This window comes from Orcinus orca, chromosome 10 (genome assembly GCF_937001465.1).
Source record: "Orcinus orca chromosome 10, mOrcOrc1.1, whole genome shotgun sequence".
Taxonomy (NCBI): Eukaryota; Metazoa; Chordata; class Mammalia; order Artiodactyla; family Delphinidae; genus Orcinus; species Orcinus orca.
Window position 1 is genome coordinate 93,745,454 of NC_064568.1, and position 27,737 is coordinate 93,773,190.

The following is a 27,737-nucleotide window of genomic DNA, read 5'->3' on the forward strand; positions in this document are numbered from 1 at the left end:
CAGTAAGTGTGAGCTGTTATCTTTATAACCTCTTCCTGTATCTTCTTCTGCTACCCATTCCTTCCCCTGTAAGCACTGACCATAGGAAAATAGACTTCAAACTCTGAAGCGGATAAAAGAGCATTGAGATTTAATTCATTTCTGAAAAAGGGTTAGCTGCTCCTCCCCTCTTGCATGTACTAAGCCTCAGTCCTTCTTCTTAAGCTTCAGCTCAGTTCAACAAGTGGTTATTGTACATCTTCTATGTGCCAGAACTACATTAGGCTAATCTAGTGCAGCTACTAGGGTGATTATAAAAATCTATGATGCTGCCAGTTCTTAAGCAGCTTCAAAGTCTATCTGTGATTACTCCCTTAGGGACTGGTACTAAGTATTTCCATAAACTCATTCTTACCACTGGTCTCTGTGCCTTTAAATATGCTCTAACACCCCATCTCTGATCAACTCATGGTTTCTTTTTTTCCAGAGCAGAAAGCATGCTCTACTGGGAATAGACATTCACAGCCTATGCAGTAATCTCCACAGTGGAGTAAAGAAGATCCTACAATGTATGTATAATATACATAAACACTATTAAAGACAGTTTGCAAAATATAACCCAACCTCATGAATCAACAAAATCCACAGCAGACTCCAAGAACCCTGAGACAGTCTGTCACACCTCAATGGAACAGTTACATTCACTGTATTCTTCTGAAGCCTATTTTGAAAATCAAATATATATTGAAAGTTAAAGCTTTCGCTTAAAGTCATACAGCAAACAAATTATCAGGCATGCCTGGAATGCATTTCTCTAAGTTCTCCTGCTGTGGTTAGCTATTGTGGAGGTGGCCAGATGGGAATTAACTTCAAATATTTTGCAATACTTTTCTACAATGAGGTGAACTAAGGATACAACTTTAATATGGGTGTCAGATTCCTTTGTGGACTTTATAAGCCCTTTAAAGTTATATAAATATCAGCATCCATTTGCATGGGGTACAAAATAGGATCAGCTGTAGAAGGGAAAAGAACATTAGGTTCCCACTTGGTAGGCTTCTACAAGCACTGAATTTATGCATGTTGCAATTCCTAGTTTATATGCATTGAAGGAGGTGATGGGGAGTGGGGGGATGGTGTACATACAAATTGGCCATTTGTATGAGATGTTTGTAAGTCTGGTACTGCCTCTTTTTAAATTTTTTTTTAAGTGTATGGGGGTATTTATTGGACTTGCTGTGTACCCAGCAGTTTATTACTTTCTCCAAAGAGCAGAGGAATATAGAAACTTTATTACAAGGAAAATCATGTCTGGTGTCTTAATAACTGTACTTGTGTAAACAGCAAGGGGTACCTGCTGAAGGAAATCAAATTCAATATGTTCAGCCACCCTGTGAGGCACTGTTTTCTGGTACTTTCTCTTAACTTTTTTTTTTTTAACATCTTTATTGGAGTATAATTGCTTTACAATGCCATGTTAGTTTCTGCTGTATAACAAAGTGAATCAGCTATACGTATACATATATCCCCATATCCCCTCCCTCTTGCGTCTCCCTCCCTCCCACCCTCCCTATCCCACCCCTCCAGGTGGTCACAAAGCCCCAAGCTGATCTCCCTGTGCTATGCGGCTGCTTCCCACTAGCGGTCTGTTTTCCGTTTGGTAGTGTGTATATGTCCGTGCCATTTTGTGTTTGTGGACACAGATTATCTTTTGCTGATAGAAATGCGAGTTTGATGGAGGCTCCTTTATAATAGGTAGATGATGACTGGCAAGAACAGAACAGTGGGGATTATGGGTCTCAGGAGAGGAGACGATTGGTGGGGAAAGCAGGAAATGTGAACTTAAGAAAAGAAGGTATTAGAGGAAATGATAAATTCAACCAAAAGCAAAACCATAGAGGTATAACAATAATAGATGTCAAACTAATCTGTAGACTGTTACTTGGTTAAAGATAAAGCAGAGAAGTGTCTTCTGGAACTTGATGCTGGTGGAGAATGGAGACGCTATGACTAAATATGCAGGAGAAAAACAACAGCTCAGGCTTAAGGGGCAGGTGTATGTATAGTCATTAAATTTGGATAAATTCTCTGAAAAATATGTTGTCAAGAACTGGGACCAAGAAAAGGTACCAAATCAGCCTGGGGTGGAACCATTTAGACCAGGATAAGTCAGACTTACGTCTGGGATGCATGACTGGACTGTGTCTCATCATGGTTCCCATCAAGATAGGCACATGGGAGACTTGGCAAGACAGGAAATGAGTGTCAGCCTGAGCTGCACACTGGGGACACAATGAATAGTAGTCTCCTGCCCATAATGGGCGCAAAGAATGGTGGGGGAGGCATGCATCCCAATAAAGGGAAACTCATGCAACTCCCACTATTTTCCAGCCATATTCATATGTTTGTGCTTTTCTTTTGAAATTGCGTATTCAAAGGCCTCTGGACCTTTAAAAAGGTTTTAGCCACCTGCAGATAAGTAGGAAAGCTTTCAGGAAGTAAAAGAGTATCAGGTGGGCCTTCCTGATCTCTCTAAAATCCTACTGTCGGTTGTCAGGCAACATTCCATCCACCTGCTACCTTGTCGGCAGAGCTCCAAATTTGGTTTGGAATCTGTTTCTCTCTCACATGAATCAGGGGAGGTTGATCCCAACCCCAGACCAGCTACAGGGGCAAATCCTAACCCATCTAAGCCAGCCTCAGTGGTCCTACTCCTCTTGCCCATGGATTGTTTAGGACTGAGCTGTGGTCCATTGTGACCCATGAGTTGAGAGAGAAGATCTTCTGGGGGGCTTCTGGGAAAGGTTTCCTCACTCTGAAAAGAGACATTTACGAACACATGGTCTCTTCTTCTTCTCAATGTGGCTGTGTCTGTGTGTGATGCACAAAAAGGCAGCAGCCATCTTCAGCCATGGGGAGAGTGAGCCTAAGGATGAGGATGATACACCCAGGCTGGCAGAATAGAATCCGGATCCTTGATGACCTTTTTTTGAAGCAATGAATTTAATGACCATGGATGTTTTCTTTTGTAGAACACTAAATTTCCTGTTAGTTTAAGCCACTTTCAGTTGGTTTTGTTTCTCTTTCTTGTGAGCAAAAGCATTTTGACTGAGACACACACTGTTGTCTAGAAATGTCTGTGGAGATTATTCTACATTAGTAACATGGGTGCCTGGCGAGGTTGAGTAGGAGGTACGGCTCTTTCCTCCTCTTCCCACTCTAGGTCATTTCTCCAGCCTGTGGAAGTAATCAAAGGCTTCTTTGTACAGCTCCTGACCAGTGCCAAAGATTGTTGCCCAGGTTTTTGCGGATGAATCCCGGAAACAAGAACCAACTGGTGCGAGCGCTGTCTTTTCATCACCTATTTCTCGTTAAGACCAACGCTTCACCTTCCATCCACCTGGACTTCTAGATGCTAAAGCTACTGTGCTCTTTCCCTCTGTGCTCCCTGTCCCCTCCTGAGTAGGATCTCCTTGGTCACCGATCCTTCTCCCCAACCTGCCAAAATATGGTTACAAGGCTGTGGCCCCTTCCCCAGACAGAGCCCATTGGCAGCCAGAACACTCAGGAAAAGAAAAGGGGGAACATGTGAGCATGCTTTAAAACTCCATGGAAAAGTGAGCTCCATGGATGGGAGCATTTGGGAGAGACCTGCAGAGTGAGAATGAGTGGAATTCAGAGTCAGGAAGGTTGTAAATAAGGGAAGCCCAAACTACACGGGATACAATTCAGGGCCCTCATCCTTGAACACAGGTGGTTGGGATGATTCAACCATATTAGGATAAATGGTCAATATCTTCCTAGTTTTAGATACTGGAAGACAGTGTGAGAAGAGCAAAACTTTTATTTGCTTGTATAAAAGTAATACAAATTATAGTAATTTATGCAAATGGCATATTATTTGTGCCTGATTGCCATGCCACCATAACAGCTCTGCAGACACTAAATATGGTGTGAGCTTTATTTGATAGCCTGTCCGCAGCCTCACTAGAGTTACTCTGCATCACTGCCATCAGCTAATGTAGTATTGAGCACTAAGTCACAGCTTTAGAATGTTGGAGCGGCCGCTGCCTGTAATACCTACGTGCTTCCCAACACTTCTCGCGTTCCTTCATGATCCACTGTGGAACTTATTTAAATTTTCAACCAGTATTGCCTTTAGAGGTACATAATTTCAACAATTTAGTTTTTGTCATGCCTAATATTCTTCCTACTGCTTCGAAGGATGTCCACTCTTCATTTGACTGTCACTTAAATAGTACTTACTAAATGCCAGGCGTTTTTTCCTAAGTGATTCACAAATATTATTTCACATCATCTTTATAATAACCCCATGACATACTGTGCCAGACACTCTCACATGTCCCCGGTCCACCCCGATGACCCCTGCAGTCCCAGTGGACTGTTCCGTGTGGACTGATAGTGAGGACTGCTTGTCGGTGATAAGCGTCCTGGTTGTTCCACCCTACACAGAACCTCCGAGGGTCCTCGGCGTGGTTACGCCCCATTCCCCTCAGGAATGACCCACTCCTTGATGGCTCTGCATGACGTTCTCTCTGTTTCACTTGCCCCCCCTCCTTCACTTGTGCTTCCTGGGATCACCTCTCAAGTAATCACCTGCGCCTAAGTTCTTTCCTCAGGGTCTGCTTTGGGACTACCCAAGCACTAAGTTCTATTATTGCCCTCATTGTATAGCTGGATAAACTGAGGCATGGAGTGCTTTAGTAATTTGCTCAAGTTTGTCCAGCTAGGAAGTGGTGGAGCTGGGATCTGAATTCATGCTACGCTAGGCTGCCTCTAAAAATCATATTCTGTAATTGGTGAACATGTGCACCTTTCACTCATCCATACTGTTCTCAATGATATAATCAGGGAGGAGAGGTTGGTCAAACTTCGACCCTCAGCCAAACCTGGTGCAGGGCCTGCTTTTGTAAATAAAGTTTTATTGGAACATAACCATGACCATTTGTTTACGTATCATCTGTAGCTGTTTTTTGTGCTACAATGGCAAAACTGAGGAGTTGTGATAGAGACCGCATGGTTGGCAAAATCTAAAATTTTTACTATCTGGGCCTTTACCAAAAGGTTTACCAAAAAGGTTGCCAACTCATACTATTTCTCCTTAAGGCATGATCTTTCCCAATTGGAGTCTATATAGCAGCTGTCAGTGGACTCCCAGAACATGGCTTGACTTTGGGCCAGGGAGCTTTGGGGATTCTGAATGTTCTGTCAGGAAGCCTGTTTCTTGCTGTGCTCTTGTGGATGAGCCCAGGGGTCAGTGACATACTCAACTGCTGAGCCTGTGGCTTACTTTTCTCCCAGCTGCCAATCGAACGACTTGTGACTATTTCTTCTTTTCCCAACCTTGTTGTGTTTTTTAAGAGATACAAGATATCCCTTTCCCATTAACCAGTATACAACACTAGCCATGCTTAAATAAGTGGGTTAGGCCCAAAGGAAGCTTCTGCCAGAGATGTAATCATGCAGAAGAGGAGCTTGACTAATTCTGTGCAGGCAAAAGAGATGTCCTCTTATTTTAGATGATTCAATGGGAACAGTAGGATTAGTTTTGTAGAGTTGTGATGCTAAAGGTTTGTTTGGGAATTTTTATGTGGATGCCAAGCAGTTTCTGCTGGCCTGGCATCTCAATATTTGCTTTATGCATTTACACACAGGTGTCAAAAGCACGTTTACACACGCTCACATCAAAGGCACCCATTTCCTAAGCTAGACATTCAAAAGGATATCTCATCATGCACCACTTATGCCGATCTGCCAATTTGGAACTTTTTTTTTCTTTCTTCAGGAAACCATAGTAACACTGTGAATCACGGAGGGTGTTGATATTTGTTTAACCACACTTTGATGATAATATCTGCCTTTCCAGTCAATGCTTTGAGAACATTCTCAAATATACCTGTCTTAGTTCAGGCTGCTATTAAAAAGTCAATAGGCTGGCTGGCTTATAAACAAGAGGAATTTATTTTTCACACATCTGGAGCCTGGAAGTCTGCAATCAGGGTGCCAGCCTGGTTGGACTCTGGTGAGGTTCCTCTTCTGGAGTGGTGACTTATTGTATCCTCACGTGGCAGAGAGCAGAGAGAGGAAGCAAGCTCTCTCATGACACTTACAAGGATGCTAATCCCATTCATGACTGTTCCAGCCTCATGACTGCCTCTAATCATAATTGCCTCCCAGAGGCCCCACCTCCTAATACCATCCCATCAGAGGGGTAGGGTTTCAACATACGAATTTGTGGGGGAAATGAACATTCATGTCCATAACAATACCACATTATAAAGCAGGGAAAGATGCCACTTGGCGCTGAATGAAAGTATACCAAGAAAGTAGAAAAATCTTCATGCAGATTTTTCCCTTCAGCCAGAGTCATGTAGTAACTGTTTACATATTCTAGACTTAGAGACAAGGTCTTCCAATAGCATAATGAGTACTTCTTAATCTAAACTCCTCTATCTTCTCAAGAAGGTTTTTGTGCAGGTCAAAGAGGTTGAAGTAGGGAACTGCACACACATAACTCTTGCAATACCTGAGAACAAAGCTGACCCACACACACAGCTAACTATCTTGCCCCAGCTCGACTACAGTTTAATCGAGGTCACTTATGAAACTCAGTGATCTCCATTTGTCCCCAAACACCTGGCAATCCCATGGACCTTCTCAACTTTCAACCATAATTAATTGATGACAAAGAATCACCAGTTCAGACGAGTGAACCTTACGTTGGGAAGTCCTCTCTTCAGTGCACTGTGTCTAAGAGAGGAAGGATTATTCTGAAACCATAAAGCAAAGAAACGATTACCAGTTAATAAAATACCTGGAGTTTACAAATCTTCATTCACAGCCTGAGCTTGCTGGGAATGTGTCAGAAGCAAATCTGCTCAGAGAATTTACTGTTTGTTGATCAAAGGACAGTGACTGATGTTCCTCCCCTTGAGAGGTTTTGACTGAACCACTACTGAGACTAAAGTTGGTCCTCAAGTGCCAATGATTTGAAATCATTACCTGCTACCCTTACCAGTTTGGTCATTCAGGGAGCCACCTGGAAAGTGAAAACAATATGCTAATCACAAAGTTCCTGAATGTTTGGGGCTTTCAGGGGAGCCTTTTCGGGACAGTGATTCTCAGCGGAGGGATGGAGGACAGAAGAGGAGAGGGGAGGAGTGTGTCCAAATCACCCGAGCCCTTCAAGCTGAACAAAGCCCCTCTCCCCTCTTTGTCCCCCATGGATTCTGATACACTTTGCCCCACACCCCACCTCCTAGCTGAGCGAACGCCTGAGGCTAGTGTTACTGCGTTTCCACTGCTCTTTACGACATCCCTGCTCGGTCCTGGACATGCTGGGCCATGACCATCCTTCCTGGGAGGCTCTGGCTGCCTGTGGTGGAGCTTGTTAGTCATTTGTAAAGGCTGAGCTCCCTCAGGTATCCAAGGTGCTTATCGCTCTGAAGTTTCAAAAAGGCAGGACCAGACTTCCCTGGTGGCGCAGTGGTTAAGAATCCACCTGCCAATGCAGGGGACACGGGTTCGATCCCTGGTCCAGGAAGATCCCACATACTGTGGAGCAACTAAGCCTGTGTGCCACAGCTACTGAGCCTGCGCTCTAGAGCCCGCGAGCCACAACTACTAAAGCCTGCGTGCCTAGGGCCTGTGCTCCGCAACAGGAGAAGCCACTGTGATGAGAAGCCCGCACACCACAACAAAGAGTAGCACCTGCTCGCCGCAATTAGAGAAAACCCGTGAACAGAGCAACGAAGACCCAACACAGCCAAGAAATAAATAAATGAATAAACATTTAAAACAACAAAAAAAGGCAGGACTCACTCACTAGCTTTCCTTCTCCCATTGGTATTCAGACCCACAGACCTTCCCCAAGTGGCCTCTCTCTACTTTCTTGGCTTTGCTTCCTGCCCTAGTTCTTTCAGCTCTTCTCATTTTTACATTATTTATGGCTTTTATTTCTCACTTAGTAATTTATTATAAAATTTACTCCTGCTTTTACATCTCTTTAACCCAGGTTTTTATCTTGAAAAATGACTGCTTTGAATTGACCAGGAAAAGAAGAAGGAGCAAATTATCAGTATTATTTTTTGTTTTAGAGAGAGTTTCTAAATGACTGTATTTTTATTTTCAACAGCCATCCGCAAGCTTGCCGTTAGATAGTGCTTCTCAACCTTGGTGGCACGTTGGCACCATCTGGGACGCTTTAAAAAACACTGGTGTCTGGACTCAGCCCCAGAAATACTGTTTTATTTGGCCTGGGGTGAGACTTGGGCACCGGGAATTTTAAAAGCTCCCCTGGTGATTGTTCTGTGCAGTCAGGGTGCAGAGTCACTGCCACAGGCAAGGCTGTCTTTGGAAGTTTAGGATGCTTCTACCTCCTCTTTCAGCATAACGGTCTTCCTTTAAGATCCCATCCTATATCAGGGAAGTTGGACTCAAGTTTTTGTCCTACCACTGCGTAGCCCTGGGCAAGTCCCTCCCTCGGCCTGAGCCTCACTCTCTTCATCAGTAAAAGCTCCACTCTCCGCCCCCAGTGAGGCACTGATGCTGCAGACCAGACTCCCAGGCTAGAAGCCCGGGTCCACACTGCAGTGCATAGAGTCAGGGGTTCAGGGGAAACCGAATGAAGGTGAACCAACTAATGGCGCCTGTAGCCATGCAGGGATCCCCTGCCTACCACACCAATATGCCCCTGCTGTATGCACTGAGAAGGAGTCACCTCCTGGGACCCCAGACCAGCTCTTTCCAGCTTCCAGCTCTCAGAACTTCTGTGCCTCCTACTGGGTACCAGGCAAGGGTCCAAAGTGCCTTCGCTGATCACTACCACACACATCAGCAAAGCTTTCAACTCTATGGCACGGACCTTGAGGCGGTCCAGTGGAATTCTTTCCCGCCCTGGTCACTACATGCAGCCATGGAACTAGAGAGGATCCAGAATGTGTGGAGGAAGCCAGCCAGGCAGGGGGCAGAAGCTCACCTTCCTTCCCTCTTAAGAACATTTGTTGGTACCTCTTCCATCACGAAGCAGAGGCTCGATGCTTGTGAACAAGAGACTGGAACATATGGACTGCGACCCCAATTTTGCAGATGAGAAAACAAAGGCAAGTCTTCTAACTAGACACCAGTGGTCTCTTTCCATGATGTCACACTGTTTCTCCCCTTGTAGTAAGAGGGGCCTTGATTTACGCAGGTCCTTACTAAGAAGTAGAGTGTGTTTAAAAGAAGTGAAGGAAAGAAAGGAAAGAGGAGAGGAGAGGAGAGATATAACAACCCATGAACTTATGTTCCGTGACACTTGAAGCTCAGTCTGTCCCGGGCATTTGCCCTTGCTTTCCTCTCCTCTGGATTACTCTTCACCCATTGGCACATGGTTCATCCCTTCTCTGTTCAATCATCCCCTCAGAACCCGCTCACTTCTCTCTTTTTTTGGCTGTGTGGGGTCTTTGCTGTGTGTGGGCTTTCTCTGGTTGTGGCGAATGGGGGTACTATTCATTGCAGCGCGTGGGCTTCTCATTGCAGTGGCTTCTCTTGTTGCGGAGCTCAGGTTCTAGGTGCATGGGCTTCAGTAGTTGCAGCATGTGAGCTCATTAGTTGCAGAGCATGGGCTCAGTAGTTGTGGTGGGCAAGCTCTATGGCGTGTGGGCTTCAGTAGTTGTGGCACATGGGCTCAGTAGTTGTGGCTTGTGGGCTCTAGAGTGCAGGCTCAGTAGTTGTGGCACAGGGGCTTAGTTGCTCCTCGGCATGTGGGATCTTCCCAGACCAGGGATCAAACCCATGTCCCCTGCATTGGCAAGCGGATTCTTAACCGCTTAAGAATCCGCTTGCCACCAGGGAATTCCCCCTGCGCCACCGGGAATTCCCCCCTCTCTCCCTGCTATTTTTCTCCATCACAATGATCATACTTCCAATTATATTATTTATTTATCTGCTGCATGTTTACTATACCATGAGCTCCCAAAGGGATGGATTTTACTTGTCTTGTTTATAGCTCTGCTCCAGTGCCTAGCACAGTATCTGGCAAAAAAATTTTAAAAAGCAAAGTGAATGAATAAATAATGAATGAATGAGTAAGTGAGTCCTTGGGAAGGAGAGTTGTCTGCTTTTGCAGGCATGAGACAAAATGGTCCCTGTGCCACTGACTCTATCTGACACATCATTCCCTGGCCTGGCTCTGTTCTGCTCCCCACTAGAATGCAAACTCCATGGAAGAAGGGACTTTTGTCTATAATGACCCCTGCTTTCTCCCCAAAGCTAGAATACTACCTGGCAACATAGTAGAAATTCAACAAATATCTGTTGGTAAATAAATGAATACCTCACTCGGGAGAGTTAAAACCCATCAATCTTTGGAAAAGGTGGTATTTTTCAGGTGTGTCCCCTTTGTCGTCAGCATCTGCTTTTTCACTGTTCTCCTTGCTGACATCGCTTCCACTTCCATGGTGCCCAGCGGCCAGTGGACTTCCTCCTCTCCTCCCAGCCAAATACAGCAGGTCTCCACATCAGCCTCTAGCAGCTGCCCCTGTGTTGGTTCTTCCATGTCTTTGCTCTTGCTGTTTTGGTCTCTCTACCCCAGAGCTTCTCTTTCTCTATCCAGCAAAGGTCTACATGGATAGTCAGCTCTCATAGTCAGCTCTTTCCTGAAGCCTTTCTGACCCACATCTGGAAGTGCATTTTTCCCTCTCTAGATCTTTATGGTACCTGACACCCCTCAAGTGGTACTTAGGACTTACTAAAAGAGATGGTGACTCTTTGGAGCTTATGTTGGTAGATTTGAATCCAAGAATGTGTCCCCAAGACCTGGGGACAGGTCTCAGCAGCAGGGAGTCAGCTTCCCACTTCCCCTTATGTTGACACAAGAACCTTTAAGCATTGCCAACATCTTTCTTTCTACACAGTTGAGGCCACAGTGCTTCTCCTATTCTTAAGCCTTGGAGAATTCCAGTAGCTTTGCTGCAAACGGGGTTAGAAGCACAGATCCAAGAACTTTCCCAAAGGGCAGCTCCTGTCCTTTCCCTTTAACCCCCAAGCTCCACCCGAGCCTCTTAGTTTCTGGGGAAGGGTCTCAGAATGAGAGGACTTTGTTTTCCTCTTTCAAACTCCTCCAGTCTTCTCCCCCTCCTCCAGAAGCCCATATTCTCCCACAGCCTGCAGGCAACTCTGGGCTTCTCATAATAAATATCCTCCTTCCTCCACCCATCAAATTAGCATTATATTTGTTTGCTTCATTTCCTAGTAGACAACAGCTTACTGTGTTAGTTTCAGACTTTCACAGATTCAAAAGCCTAAGGCTTAAGATAGGAGTTTCTCCCTTAAAACAGACCATAGAATTAGGGTCTAAAAGGAGGCTTTTTAACACCTCTCCAATATACTTTCTCCCCTGCTTGTCCACCCCAATTTTTATGGGAAGCATGAGGCATTCAGGAATGTGGGTGGACATTTCTATTTTCTCAGGAGAAGTCATATCAAGAGTGGGAAACAGTGATGAGTGACAAGATTTTGAGAGATGGGATATTTTCAGACAAAGATTATTTAAGGGCAAGCAGACTTTCCTTACACTTCTTCAGAGGCACATTTAATACCTCCATATTGTTATTCCCACTTTTTTATGTCCTAGCCCATTTTCACCCTTGTATGTAGTCTATCGATTACTCCCAAGTTGCATGCTCAGTGGGGGCATCTTTCAGAGAAACAACACTGTAAATGTAGGAAGGCTTATGTGATATCTCATAATACCCCATCTTGTTAAAATAGCTAAATTCAATGTTATTCATTTATTCACTAATTGATTTACTCATTCATTCATTCACTCACTCAGTACACATGGAGTCATGACTCTGTGCTGAGCAGTGTGCTGGGCAGTGCAGATACAGTGGTGAACATGACCCAGGCCCTGTAGTCATGGGTCTTATGTGGAAATGAAAGGAGTCAGATGGTAAACAAGTGAACATACAAGATAATCATAGATTAGAATAAATGCCTTCACTTGGGGAGATCTAACTTAGATAAGGGAGTCAGGGAAAGCATCTTGATTTTTGAGCTAAGACCTGGGGAATGATGATAATCAGGCTTAAAAAGAGCTGGGGTGGGAGAGGCTTCCAGGCAGAAGGTACAGCTGGTGCAAAGGCCCTGAGGCATGAGAAGGGTTGTGTGTGGCTTGAAGGAGGCCAGTGTGACTGGAGCCCAGTGAGCTGGCTGCCCTGGGAGAAGGAAAGGCAGAGCCCTGCAATTGCTTTCCGGTCTCCAGGCCTCTGAGGAGACTTCCTGTTTTCAACACAACCCTTGAGTTGCTTGAATTTGGAATATTCATTAATCCAGGAGCGCATGTACTTCAGATGTTCCAGACATCTGAACCTTTCCTGGCAAACAGGAACCTTTCCTGGAAAAATCACAAAATTCTGCTCAGGGTGTCTAAAAATCTTTGCCTCATGAAACCTCCTCACAGCCAAAGTAGCATTTTTCTCAATATGGGAGACCTGAGTTCATTGCTGGTACATTATTGGGTTCCATACAGTACAAAGAAGGAATCCAAATGTATAGCAAACACAGCTTCAGTCCTTGGATCATGTGAACTCTTCAAAATATAGCTAGTCTCGGAGGAGGAATGATCATGTTTGCAAAAGTAATCTTGTGCTTCAGCTAATCGCCAAGACAACGCGATGCCGTATACGTATTGAGATAGCCCATTTTTCTTTCTCTTGTATCCCTTGAATCTTTTCTCAAGCAATGTTTGTGAGAAACACTAAAGCAATATAAAATATGACTCACCAAAAATGCCCTGTATTTCAGATTAACAAGAGATAATTCATGTAGACAGTTGTCACAGTCCCCAACAAATGCTCAACTAGTGTTAGTTGTCCTTATTACTGGATAGAAGGAATAAACCCCAGCTTCAATCTAAAGAGTTTAGGTATTCAGAGGAACAAAGCCCTCAAGTTTTATCTGAACAAAATCTCATATCACTTTGTTTAAGAAGGAAACCACAACCTTCGAATCGTAAGTAAACATATTTCCTTTTTTTTTCTTTAAATTTTATTTTATTTTTGGTTGCATTGGGTCTTCATTGTGGTACGTGGGCTTCTCATTGCGGTGGCTTCTCTTGTGGAGCATGGGCTCTAGGCGCACAGGCTTCAGTAGTTGTGGTGCGTGGGCTCAGTAGTTGTGGCACACGGGCTTCGTTGCTCCACGGCATGTGGGATCTTCCTGGACTAGAGCTCGAACCCACGTCCCCTGCATTGGCAGGAAGATTCTTAACCACTGCGCCACCAGGGAAGCCCAATGTATTTCCTTTTGAAGCTGAAAATCTCCGTGGATTTGTAAAACAAGGCACTTAGGATGCTATCCTTGGACGGGCTTTGTTTACTTGTTTGGTTTCCTCCTATTCTTGTAGGTCAAAACTTATTATCCTAATGGTTGACTAAGATTTTTTTTAAGTCCAGTTGGGTCAATCTGACAAATTCCAAACTGTTCTCAACAAAAATCTCAACTTAACTCAGAGTGCCGTTTTCAGGCTTAACAAACTGTTTGCAAGGCTGTTTGGCTCAGAGGAAAACTGCTGTACTGTGTCTGCTTCCTCGCTGACTTCATGTCTGCATCTGCAGTGTGGCAGGAAGCGACGTTAAACCTGCTCTCCTGCTCTGTGGTTAAACATGTCGGACGCCCTGGGGGGCCTCCAGAGACTGGGACTAGAGATCTGCAGGTAGAATGGCAGGATTACCAGCTTCACGGACCCATGATTCTTCAATCACATAATAAGCAGTTATACCACCCAGGAGTTCAAACGTGCCACGGGGTGTTGTTGCCACACTATGTTCATCTCTTGTTTGGCTTGGAGGATAAAGGAAGGACAGGCATCCCCTTATGAAGGCCACAACTGTGTGGGGCTTTCCTCCATCACATCATCACACACCTGTCTCCCTCTCAAGTTCATTGGGTGGGGGTCCTACGTCCCCCACCTTTGCGTCTCCAGAGTTTATCACAGTGTCTGTGCTCAATAAGCACACGTTGAATGAGCTTAATTTTTTTTTCAATATTTATTTTTATTTATTTATTTGATTGCACCGGATCTTAGTTGCGGTTTGTGGGCTCCTTAGTTGTGTCTTGCCAGCTCCTTAGTTTTGGCATGCAAACTCTTAGTTGTGGCATGCATGTAGGATCTAGTTCCCTGATGAGGGATCGAACCCAGACCCCCTGCATTGGGAGCATGGAGTCTTAACCACTGCGCCACCAGGGAAGTCCCAAATGAGCTTAATTTTAAACAATTCCCACATATTAGGACCAGCTTGGTTGTCTCACAGAGGGCTGGGTCAGCAGCTTGGTGACAGTGACCTCTTGGACCACCCAATCACATAGATGTCCCTGTTACTGTGACAAGAACAGAGCATTGCCAGGAGATAGCAGGTCTGGGAAAGCATAAGCCATCCATACCCCTGAACCTGGCTCCTAGCAATCAGCATAGCTACCTAATGCCAGCCCTTCTCAGCACATTTTCACACCAGGACACACAGAGAAAGTGAGAATATTTGTACAGCAAACTGAGATAAACAACTAAGTCTGCTCGAGGCAAAAAGAGGCCGGCCTGAGGCTTCCAGGTGCCCCAGATCCCACCACCTCCAGGGATCACAGAGATGTGCCCAGAAGCACATCTCAACCACTTGGCAGGACCGGTACCCAGCCTGCAACAGCCTGGTGGCCAAGATGCCCTGCTGTGCTTGTTGCACCAAGTAGTTGTTAGCCAACTAGGGGCCCTAAATATAAAATCCATGATCCAGGGCCCTAAATATAAAATCCACTCCCAGCACCATCTTTCTGTATTTGCTCAGTCACATAATAATAACTTGTCCACCAGTATGTAGACAAGCGTGATCAGTTCAGGGCCTAAAACAGCTGGGCATGCCTATGGGTCGGGAATGATGCAGGTTATACAAAAGTCTCTAAAGATATCCACAGTACCTTATATTTGTACAGCACTTTACAGTTTATGAAAAGTTTTAGTGTATTACACATCAACTGATAACCAGGTATAGTTGAGAACCAGCAGAGTATAAATAAATAAATAAATGAATAAATAAATCTCTGAATAAAATGTATCTTAAAGTTCAGTCACTAAGACTCATACCCCTTCCTCACAAACCCTCAAATGTTCATTCAGAATCAATTTATTCCTAGTTTACAAATAGCTTTAACAAACTTGGATTGGATTTACCAATCACTGAAAGCAATAAGGAAGGAGGAAATGTCGTATGTCCACTTAAGATGGACATGTGACAGCAGTGAGAAGTGACAGCAGGTAGCGAGAGAAAATATTGATAAACACAGAAATCTGGGACTAATAAAGAGGCAAACAGTCCCATGGACTTAAAACTGATTTTGAGGGCGTCATTGTCTTAACACAGGACCGTATAATAATTGATATTAAAAAGAATTAATTGAAATCCCAAGTCAGGAAGAGGTTAAATTATGTTCTTTATACTCTGCTAAAGAATATATAAAAGAGTGTGATCTATTTTAGAGAGATTTCCATTTAAAGTCTTAAAAATTCATTGCTTGAAAATATAAATCCTGAGCTATATAGAAAAAGTCAGCTATCAGCTGCTTTCCAAAGGGCTCCAGATAATCAAAATCTTACAGCATATGGTTTTATATTTTGCTGTTTGTTGGATAGAGTTTTATGTTCGGTGTCCTTTATTTTAATAGCCAATATAAAAATGATTTCTATTTTTTCTCTTTCTTTGTTTAAGCCACTACATTTAGTTGCTATTTATTGAAGTAGACCTTGATTGACTTTGAGTGGCCCTCAGCTAGACTTTTTTTAAAAAATTTTTTTAAGTCTCCTCTCCCCTGTTCCAGATAATGAAACTGCAGTATCCCAGCTATTTTTAGCATCCATTGGGAAGTTAGAAGCAGCGTTCTGATCTTTGTCTAACATAATTCAATACTTAACATTGAAACAATGGGCTCCTGTATGTCAAGTAGCTTGGACACATTTACCTGACTGACAAATCATTCTTCCCTTTGAGAAATATCAAGGCTTCCCAGTATTCCTGCTGAAGAGCAGTCAAATATTCAGATCTCTTAAAAATAAAAAATGAAGTATGAATATACAAGTTTGTGGATGGCCTCAAAATATGTCACTGGTTATAGCAGAACTTCAGCAAATTCTATCCAGAAATTCCAATAGGATTTGGGGGTGGAGGAAACTCTCAGCCATTCCTCTCCACTCCAGAAGAGATTTCAAGAAAGGGAGGAAACATGGTGAGCACCTACTATGTGCCGGCTGTTGAGGGTTATGTTCATTCCTACAACATTTCCATGCGGAAGGTGTGAGTATCCCAAGAAAATAGAGGTTAAGAGATGTGACATAACAAGTCCGAGTGTCGCAGCCAATGGGTGAAGAGAATCATCCCTAATATAGTGACCAGAACAGGAGCCCACAGGCCCTGGGAAGACCCTCCACTAACGCATTTACAGATAGGTTATTTTTTCCAGGCTGAGAGAATGAAATGCACTGAGGGCATGAGGTGCCATAACACATGGAAGAGAAACACTACAACTCCCCGTGGGGCCCCATGCCCATAACTACCCTAGAGCCGCTAAGCAGAGCAGCAGGGCCCATCTTGCAGATTAACCAGTAAGATTTCAGGGACAATTGGAAGATTGTGAAGATCCAGGGCCGGGTCTCTGCTGGGGCCCCTTGATAAGCTGATTACGGAATATCCTTATTTGATTAGATTTCTATCCAATTGCTTATCCACAAATATGTATAATGCCTGATTAAACAGTATTTGATTAAATGTGTTTACTAGCAAAAAAAAATTATTCATAAAGAATTGCAAGAAACCCCCCAGTAACTCTTATTTACTCACATGAGGCCCTCCCAGAAATAACATCCTTCTCTTACTGTTTCATTCAGGTAATACGAAATAAAATCCAGTTTTTAAAATAAGCTGGATGATATACAATTTTGTAGCAAGTTTGAATTTCTCAGGCCACAAACTCAGAAGTGCCCAATATGGAGAGCTCTTTGTTTTATCATAACTGTACTTATTTTTTGTCTTGAGCCCCATATTTACTGATGGCAGAAGTGACTTGACATGGCAAGTCAGAGTTCTCTGAGTCATTTCAGAACTTGCTGCTCTCTCTCCCTGGGGTGCCACATAAACTCTGAGAAGGTTGTGGAAAGGCAAAGCATTGAGGAGGTCAGCTGGCCCTACCGGCTGGCCTGGGTACACGCAGCACCATCTCCTTGTCCTTAGTGCACTGCCCCCAAGTCCTCTGTCACTGGACCGCATCCTTTCCTCTAGGACCCTTGAGAAAACATCACAGCTCCTGTGCTCCATAGGTCTGCAGGGGGCTTACATGAAGGCACCTCAGGCCCATCTCCCCAGGTGTCCCCTGCTGTCATCTCCCCTCCCCTGTGTCACAGTGAAAGAGCAGACACCATGGATACCTACCATCTCTCAAAACCCCAGGGAAAATTCAAGGCACAAAACGCCCAAACTGATGTAGAAGATCAATGGCACCCTGCCTTTCAAGACTAGGCCAAAGGCAGCAGGGTACAGACCCCCATCATTTCTTCTCTATTATTCTCCTCCCTGACTCTCCTTGTCTCCTTGTCCCCAGATGGAATCAGAACTTAAGAGCTGAGCACATTGGCTCTTATGTCATAGGATCAAGCATTTTCTCCAAATCTGTTGCTTATGGCAGAAACATTTGCTTTTAATACCCAGGAGCCAGGCACTGGGACACAAAGGCCCTTTCTGACAACCTATTATATCTGCTGGGAGTTCGAAAGTCTATTTTGAATCTCAAAGGCTGAGAGGTCTTATTTTAAGTTGTTCTTTTGTGGCCTTTCCTCCTTGAAGCTATAAACCCTGAAAATATGACCCTCTCTAATTCCAGGGAGAGGCAAGCAGGATTATCCCATAAATAACCTAGCAGAAGATGCTGTACCCGAATCCAGTCTCCATGCACCGGGGCCTCCAGGCCCTGGAGTCCCCAGGTTTCCCAGCCTCCTCTCAGCAGCTGACCCCCAAATGCATATTCTGGCTTCAGCAGTCAATGAGTGGGTCCACAGGAGTGGGGTGGCATCCCTCTGCTTCGTTGTGTCCAGGTGTGCCCCAGCCCAAGCATGCTGCTGAGAGAACAGGAGCACACAGCCACCTGGAGACACATCTGCCTATGAATTCTAGTCACGCATGGAGGTCCCCAGACCCCCCTGCCTGGTAACTTCATTATATCACTGCTTCTACACTAAGCGGTAACCCCTCCAACCAACATCATCACCTGGGGATCACTAGCCCATGATTATATGAAGACCATTTTAACCACTGGGCTTGTGGACTGGAGTTAGGGGCCAAAATTGAGTTGCCGTTTGTACGGAGAGGTATTAAACGGTTCAGGTAGCTCTTCAAAGGACCTAGATTACATGTTATACCAGGGACTGCTGGCTCCCTTCCATCCTTATAATAGAACCTTTGCCTTTTAAAAGGGCACAAAGCTATTAGGAATCAAGACTATATTGCCCTACCTCTGTTGCAACCAGGTGTAACCACATAATTAAGTGCTGATCAATGAGATATTTGTACAAACGTTTTTCGGCAATTGCAGTAGAACCTCCTAGAAAGATAGCTGGCACACATACATTACATCATCCTTTCCACATCTGCCAGCAGAATGAAGTTTGATAGCTTTTGCACCACGAGGAAGAGAGTCATACCCTAGGGATGGATGGTGGGGCAGTTTATTGGAGGGAGCCTTGTTTACTAAAGGCTTTGCTCAGTAGCTGTAAATGCATCAGGTTGCTTATCTACAGACTTTTTAAGTGAAAGAGTAAAACCTTGAGTGTTTAAGTCACTGCTCATTTGGATGGTCTATCTTATGCACCTGAACCAGCTTCTGATAGATGTAAATTATAACTAGGTCCAATTCTGTTTGGGCTGGGGTAAGCGTGGTGGAGGAGAGTGTCAGAGAGCCCTCTGAAATTGTCAGCTTACAAGTAGTGACATTCATGAATGACTCTTGAACTCAGCAACAGCTTCAAGAATCAGGCTGGGTGCAGAGGTTTTTATTCTGCAGCTGTGGAATGTGTGTTTGATGGTGTCTCCTTCCCTTCTAGCAGTGAGAGGAACCGCTATGATGTAAAGGGTCTGTCTGTTGTGCTTCAAGATGTCAAGTGCCCCTTTCCGGTGACTTGTGGGGATTTGCCGTTGTTGCCATGGAGACCAAGTGAATCTGAGTTCAACCACGATAGCTAGGCCTTTTTATTCAAAGGGACGTATTTTGAAGTGGAAGCCAATATGTAAGATAGTAAGGTGACTCATCTTTCACTAATGCAGCGAAGCACACTGAGGCCTTCCTTCAGGATCTTAATGGATATTATCCCAAGAAGCCCATATTTGTGAGTGAATCCTGAAATGATTAATTAAATACATTTTCCCTACCCATCCAGCACCTGTCTTCAAGGAATTCTCTTCCTCCAGAATTTTAAGGAGGAAAATTAAGCCATCAACTCACCTTTCTTCATCGTATCAAATAAATACATATTTTCCAGCTCTCTTTTTTTTTTTCTCTCTCCGACACAGGAGAATTTTTCTCTGAACCAGCAAGTTGCAATGGAAATAGCACTGGACTTGGAGTTAGGAGACCCAAGCCTGTTCTTGGCTCTGTGCTTAATCAGCTGTATCGCTTTGGGTAGGACTGCTCTGGGCTTCAGTTGCTAGATCTGATCTTGAGGAGTAATGTGAGATGACCTCTAAGATTCCTTCCAAACCTAAGAACCGGAAATCCCTCCTGATTTTAATTCTCCTCTCATGGCGAGTACCTTAATCAGGTTTCTCTGTTTCTGTCTTCCCCAACCAGCATGCAGGCTGGTGTAACAGGTACTCAATACATGTTTATTTGATGAGTAAAATGAATGAATGAATAAATGATCAATCAGTCAATCAGTGTGTCTTCAAGACTGATTTACCTAAACATTATAGTTTTCGGTTTCTTTTCTCTTCTTCCTTAATCAGCCAGACTCAGAAATTGATTCCATACCTGGAATCAGTATCTACTGAAAGCGACTTGACTTTGGAGCCAAGACCAGGGGCCCCTTGCTTTCTGTCGACATCCCTGGCCAACGTTTGTCCCTCAGTTGCACAAACCTTGACAGTTTGTGCAGGAGGTGCATCTGTGTTTCTGCCTTTTCCTGAGACAAAATTATATGAATAAAAAACGAATCCCAGGGCTTCCCTGGTGGCGCAGTGGTTGAGAATCTGCCTGCCAATGCAGGGGACACGGGTTTGAGCCCTGGACTGGGAAGATCCCACATGCTGCGGAGCAACTAGGCCCTTGAGCCACAACTACTGAGCCTGCGTGTCTGGAGCCTGTGCTCTGCAACAAGAGAGGCCGCGATAGTGAGAGGCCCACGCACTGGGATGAAGAGTGGCCCCCGCTTGCCGCAACTAGAGAAAGCCCTCGCACAGAAACGAAGACCCACAGCCAAAAATAAATAAAGAAAGAAAGAATTATAAAAAAACAAACAAAAAGAACCCCCAAACCAAAACTAATCCCAGGTCTGGTCCTTGATAACATCCAAACTGAGCTCAAAGATTTTCAGATCTCCTGCAGGTACTTTGCAAAGCTCATTTTTTGCACTGTAGCAGACTTTGAATCACTTTTCTTAGTCAAAGGTCAAAAGAGAACAAAGGAATCTAAACTCTTTCACAGCCATTTCTGGAGAATTCCAGAGAGGAAGGGAAACTGCTGCAGGGGAAAAACGAAGCAGGCAGTGGAGGCCAGAAGTGACTGGGTTTAAATTCTGGGTCCCTGGACAGGTATTCTCGGTGCCCTGCGCTCTGCAGGCTCTCCAGGGGAACTTTCTGTTTCCAGTGTTTGGGCGACCAGCACCTGAACTGCCATTTGTACCACAAAGCAAAGTGCACTTCCTTCCTGAGTCCCTCTCCTCCCGAGGCTGTGGGTCTCCTGATATCATGGCTGTTTCTGAGATTCGGCCTCTGCACACTGGTGCCAGATTAAATCTCGGAGACAGAGTTTTGGGTGAAGTAGAAAGAAGTAGCGTTATTGCTTTGCCAGGCAAAGGGGGCCCACAGCCGGCTAATGCCCTCAAGACTGTGTGTCCCGCCCAAGAAGGCTTAGTGAGGAGTCTTACAGTGTTCAGGGAGCAGGGCGTGATCAGCTCGTGGGCATTATTCTGATTGGTTGGTGGTGAGGTAAGTGGGAGTCGGCATCATCAACCTGCTGGTTCCAACTGGCCTGGGATCTGCGTGCTTCTGGGCAGCAGACAGTTCACTTCTCCCACCTGGTGGGGTTTCAGTAGCTGCAAAACAGCTCGAAGGACGTGGCTCAGAATAGTACTTATGGTCCTTGAGGAAGAACTAAAGGTCCTTGACTTTGTTTAATGGCTAAAGTATTATTTTGTCTTGTTTGACTGTTTTCCTTTCTTTCTGCATTTTCTCACTTCTCTGATTAAATTTATTCTTCGACTAAAGTTTTCCTACAGACAAAAGGCCGGCAGACAACATGGGTGGGTTCTATTCTGGGGAGGCCTCATAGGGTCCTGCTCGCTTACACGGTCACCTCTTGTCCCTGGGATTTGTAGACCTTCCACAAAGAGGGGGGATGGGGCTAATTTTGTGTGAACCAGGGACAATGTTGTGCAATATTTCCCTTAATCCATATGGTACCCGTGTTACAGGTGATGAAACAGGATCAGAGATTAAGTGTCAAGGTGTACACTGTGCTGATTTTGATAAATGTATATATTACCATATGATTACTTCAGTAGCATCACCTTAAACTTCTATCATGTCACATAATTATCATTTCTTTCTTTGTGGGAAACAATTAAGACCTTAGCAACTTTGACGTTTATAACACAGTGTTTTTGACTATAATCCCTATGCCATGCTTTAGACCTTTAGGACTAATCTGTCTACTGGTTATGAATTTGTACCTTCAACAACATCTCCCCAACTCCCCCCCTCCCCGGGCCCACTGTACTCTCTGTTCTTATAAGTTTGGCTTTTTTGTCTTTCTCTGTCTGACTTGTCTCACTTAGCATAATGCCCTCAGAGTTCATCCATGGTATTGCCAATGGCAGGATTTCCTTCTTTCCCAAGGCTGAAGAATGTTCTGTTGTATGTATATCCCACAACTTCTGCATCCATTCATCCGTTGATGGACACTTTTAAGTTACTTCCTCAAACTCACCTTCCAGGAAGTGGCAAGTGGCAGATTCAACCCAAGTTTTCCATGTCTCCAGAGCCAGCAGTCTTTACCGTTGCTCTTTCCAGGCAATTCCTGTTATGCCTGTTATGGGGCACCTGGGCCGAGTGCTCATCCCCCATATTTATTAATATTTCCAGAGGTTGCTGAGTGCCAGAGGGCTTGTATAGTAATTATCATTTTATGGAGAAAGTTTCAACTCAGGAATCTCTCTGATTTCTGATGGTTGTTCAATGATCCGGTTAATGTGTTCATTTTTTTTCCTTTTTGCCTGATTTTATTTTTTACTGTGTAACACATTTTCATGGTTCAAAATCAAAATGATATAAAAAGTCTTTCTCACAGATGTCTCATTTTCATTCCTATTCCCCCTTCCCTGGCCCCCTACTCACATCTGTTATAGGTGACCATAGTTTCCGGTTTATTCTTCCAGTATTTCTTTCTACAAAAGATCCAGAACACCTAGACACACATACATGCATGAACGTATAGTATATTTGTGTGTGTATATTTATATTCTTATTTCCTCTGATTTCATACACAAATATAGCACAGCACATTACTATTTTGCACCCTTTTTCGCTTAGCAGTGTATCCTGTAGAACAATCTGTGTCTACAGAGCTCTCTCATTCTTTTTATATGGCTGCCAAGCACTCCATTGTGTTCTAGGCCCTTAGTACTAGTTTATTCACCTCATTGGTTTTCATTCTTGGACATTTCTCTTTCTAATCCTTTGCTATGACAAAATAATTCTGCAATTAATGGCTTTATACAAATATGTTTTATATTGGTGGAGGTAGATGTGTTTTAGGGGATTTCCAAGGAGCTGGGTCAAAAGGTAAATGCATATGTAACTTGGTGAGCTGTTGCTGAGCTCCTCTCCATAGAGCTTGTACTGTTTTGCACTCCCACCCGCAATATGTGAAGTGCCAGATGCTCTAAGCCCAGCTAACAGAAAGTATTGTTCAACTCGGAGTTTTCACCAATCTCAGTATAACATCAATATATAGCTCAATATAATTTTAATATAAATTTCTCCTATTACAAGTCTGGTTGAACATATTTTTAAAGGCCATCTCCTTTTCTCATGGATTGTACATTTTACCCATTTTTCTGTTAATTTTTCTTTTTTTGTTGATGATATTTTATTTAAAGAGTGCTTTAACTATTCGGGAGCTTAGTCCCTTATTGATATAAGTTGCACGTATTTCTCCCAGTTTGTCATTTGTCTTTTGACTTTTGCCACACAAAAGATAGTGTTAATGCTTGGACAAGTTTATCGACCTGTTTCTTTATTTCTTCTGAACAGTGAGTCACAGTAAGGCTTTCCAACTACTAGGTTGGAAATTTACCCAAGTTTTCTTAGAAAAATAAATGGGTTCACTTTTCACATTGAGATCTCTAACCCATTTGGAGTTTTTCCTGGTATTCTGTATGATGTATGGATCCAATTTCATATTTTTCCAAATGGCTTTTCAGTTGTCCCAACATCTTTTATTAAAAAATCCAACTTTCCCCATTTTTTTGAGATAGCACCTTTTTCATACCTTAAATGTGTTCTTCTGTCTCTTTCCAGACTTTTAATTTTGTCCTATTTGTCTTTCTATTCATTCTTATACATTCTTAATGAGAGGGCAATAGTTATCTACATTTGTAGGTGAAATGCCACCCTTTGCTGAATTTTTTCTTTGTTGTTGCCTTTCTGTTCACACCCTGCTTTATTTTTATTGAAGTCAGGTTTTGTGTATTTGGCAAGCAATGAGGACCTACCACACTCCAAATACCGACGGTGTGGGGACAGGGGTGGGAGCAAAGACTCCTTGTCTAAGAGGGGAGACACTCACACATCCGTCGCAGGCTTGTCTCTGCATAGTGATTGTGGGACCTTCCCCCAAAGCCCCTGTGATTATTCCAAAAGCTCTTATGATGTGTCTTAAGGGAGCTGAGGTTCTTTATCCATCAGATTTTTATCCAGGACCCATGTGCCCACAGTTATTCAGGATAATTCTCCTACTAAATACTTTTTATGGACTCCCTGACAATAAGGCATCTTTCCATCAGGACTGGTTTTGCAACTTGGCCTCTGGGTTCAAGTTGAACTAATATCCAATTAGGTCATCAGCTGTGGTAGCAGATATGGTATGTTACTCTTACTCCAAGTGATAGCTAACTTTTCTCAATTATTCTCTCTTCTACAAATCGAGTTGTATACCCTTTCCAGATTCTTCCTGTTTGGCTGGGCCATATCTCATGAGGATTGAAGTGATGTTGGATTGGAGTCTCCATGTTGTCCCCATCGTGCTCTGTGGTTACAAAGTCATACTGATGATACTCTTGAATACCGCCAAACAAGTACTCTTAGCCACTTGGGAATCCCTTCCCTTCTCCTCTCTTCTCCTCCCCTGTCTCCTTCTCCCAGCATTTGTGCTTCATTCTCTGCTTCACAACCCCAGAGTCTCACAGAGATTTCTGGGGAAAGCACTCTTTTAGTTTCATCTGAAACTGTTTTCTTCAAGGAGCCAAAAAGTGGTCAGTGGGGGGGCCCTCCAGAGGACCAGTCTCTGAGGCAGATGCTAACGGATCCTCAAAAATCTCACTCTTCCTCTTCAGCCAGAACCCTCATCTTAAAGGTCCGCAGTTGTCCTGCTCATCCCTGTTGTGTGTTGACTCGCATCCCCCAAAAAGATATGTTGAAGCCCTAACTCCATGTGCCTTGGAATGTGACCTTATTTGGAAACAGGATTGCTGCAGATGTAGTTAGTTAAATTGAGGTCATACTGGAGTCGGGGGTGGAAGAGTTTAGTCCACTATGACTGGTGTCCTTAAAAGAAGGGAACAGAAGCACACAGGGAGAAGACAGCCATTTGACAACAGAGGCGGAGATTACAGTGCTGTAGCTGAAAAACCAAGGAATGCCAAGGATTGCTTATAAACCACCAGACGCTTGGAAGAGGGAGGAAGGATTCTCCCCTACAGGGTTCAGAGGGAACATGGCCCTGCCAATACCCCAATTTCAGACTTCTGGCCTCCAGAACAGTGAGAGGGAAAATTTCTGTTGTTTTAAGCCATCCAGTTTATGGTACTTTTTTAATGGCAGCCTTAGGAAATGAATACAATCCCAAAGTTTTGTTTTAGGAGGAATTTGACCCACACAATTCCTTCCCTGAAGGACGGACACAAGGAAAAACATCGTAAGTGCAAGTGCCCTTTTCTCTTTTTTTGTGAAACACTAATTTTTATTTCTCCAAAGACTCAAGATCAGCTCATAGGAATGAGGTGCTGTTTCTGGGCCTGCATTCCCATAGTGAAATGGGGTCAGCATTAAGTACCTTCTGACAGACACATACCCTCTTCTCCAACCAGGTGGTCCTACTGGTTGCCTGTTTCCCACCTGGAATTATCCTCATCTCCCCCTCTCCTTTCACTCAAAGCCCCGTCTATCCCGGAGGCTCAGTTCAAGCTCCTTTTCCTACAGAAAGCCTGTCTTGACTGGACCAGGCACAGTGACGCCTCCCACCTCTGCATTCCTGTCATAATCTCTGTGCCTGTGTGGTGTGTGTTCCTCGCTATCTCACACAGGTATGGCTCCCTCATTCCAACCTGTTGATAAGTGCCTGAAGGCCAGGGATTATGACTCTGGACACTTAATGCACTGCCTTGCACATTATGAGAGCCCAGAAAATTCAGTAAAGAAATGAATAGGTCTGAAAGTAGATCATCAACCATACACAAATAGAACCCAATGGCCATGAGCTGGAAAGTAAGTAACAAAAAAGAGGAAACCAAGCAAAGATACTTGGGAAGGAAACATCAAAAATGACATTTCTCACTACAATAAATTTAGGAAAAGCCAGTGACTAGAGAAAGCTGGCCAAATAGTTAAAACTGATTTCTCTGTGTCCACTCAAATGTTCTGTTTCGTTTGTACTTATTATTCCTTCTCTGTCTGCGTTTGGCTCAGGGTTTATTGTTTTGATCAATGTTTTTTACTCTGCTCATTAAAGGTATCTTGAAAATATGAAATTTTATTGCTAGAAAGGAATTTAGAGATTTCCTTATTCATTTTGAGGCAGGAGAAAGAATTTGGAACCAATCATGAGTAAAAAGCCAAATCCTCTGTTTGTTAACTGTGGGATGTTGTGTAAGTTACTCACCTCTTTGGACTTTGATTTCTTTACTATAATAATGGGATAGTAAATGCCTCCCAGGAGTGGTTAATTGGGAGGATTAAAACTATTGTGGACATTGGCTGGGCACAACAAAAAGGCACTCAAAAATGGTAGCTTTTTCATAGAAACAGGAAAACTTGTCTTTGGAATAAGTCAGATCAATGGTTTTCAAACTCTGTTTCTTAGAGCCCAAGAAGCCACCACTCAGCCACACTGTAACCACCATGTTGGCAGTAGCTGAAGGCAGAGGGGCTGCCTAGTGGGCAGAGTTCTGGTCCACAACCCCTCCTCAACAAGGGAAGCTCTGCTTCCCTCTATTTTATATATTGGAGCTCTGTGTAGGATTGATTCATGTAAAAAAAAAGAGTTCAAAGAGTTTAAATTCTTAGAGTAGGGCAGTGCTTTTTATTCTAGGTTTACGAAGGCATTCCTGTCTTAATTCTTAAAACTAAGTATTTCTATCATTTAGAACAAAGGTCCGGGTATCAGGAGGAATACAATTGATACCAATGGGCCTTTTGAAAATCCTCTGTTACTTGGGAAAACTATTACTGTTTTCCACAACAGACACCCAGAAAGTTAGCTTGCTCCAAAGAAGAAAAAAAAAAAAAGTATATTGGATAAATCCAATAAATACCTAAACTACATACATCAAAATGTTTTGAAAGAATAAATGAGATAAATGCTGGAAAATCTTTGCTATAAAACCATTGGGTGCTCTGATTATGTTCGTGCTGCTCCATCGTCAGTATTTAATTTGTGCTCTCTTACCGTCGCCATGCTCCCTGCAATCTGGAGAGTAAACCAGAGGCAGGGATTGAAGGTCAACCAACCAAAACTCAAACCCATAAAGGTCTCATAACTCTGGTTAATTAGAACAACAATTCCTAGGAGAAGACAGAATAACAGGGAAAATGTCTCCTGACTGGGGTGATGGTGATATTACTGCAGCTGCTGCTACTGGCTACCACTAATAGATTACCACACTCCAGGCATTATGCTGAATACTTGAACCCTAACCCACAAAAAGAGCATCATTATGCCCATTTTTTACAGACGGGAAAACTGAGGCCCAGAGACTTTAAGTAATTGCACATTTTCACCTAGCTAGTAAGTGGAGTAACATAGAGTCTGCCCTAAGTTGTCTGACTCAAAGACCAGGCTTTTTTTTTTTTTTTTCGGTACGCGGACCTCTCACTGTTGTGGCCTCTCCCGTTGCAGAGCACAGGCTCCGGACGCGCAGGCTCAGCGGCCATGGCTCACGGGCCCAGCCGCTCCGCGATATGTGGGATCTTCCCGGACCGGGGCACGAACCCGTGTCCCCTGCATCGGCAGGCGGA

The 27,737-nt window shown here is 43.8% G+C and overlaps 1 long non-coding RNA gene across 1 annotated transcript in view; it reads left to right on the forward strand.

Moving 5' to 3' along the window:
* The first annotated feature begins 489 nt into the window (after positions 1 to 489).
* Positions 490 to 27,737, forward strand: part of LOC125965690 (uncharacterized) — a 94,023-nt gene continuing 66,775 nt past the window's right edge. The window contains exon 1 of the long non-coding RNA XR_007479922.1: positions 490 to 548. This is a non-coding gene — a long non-coding RNA (uncharacterized LOC125965690). The remainder of the gene's footprint in view (positions 549 to 27,737) is intronic.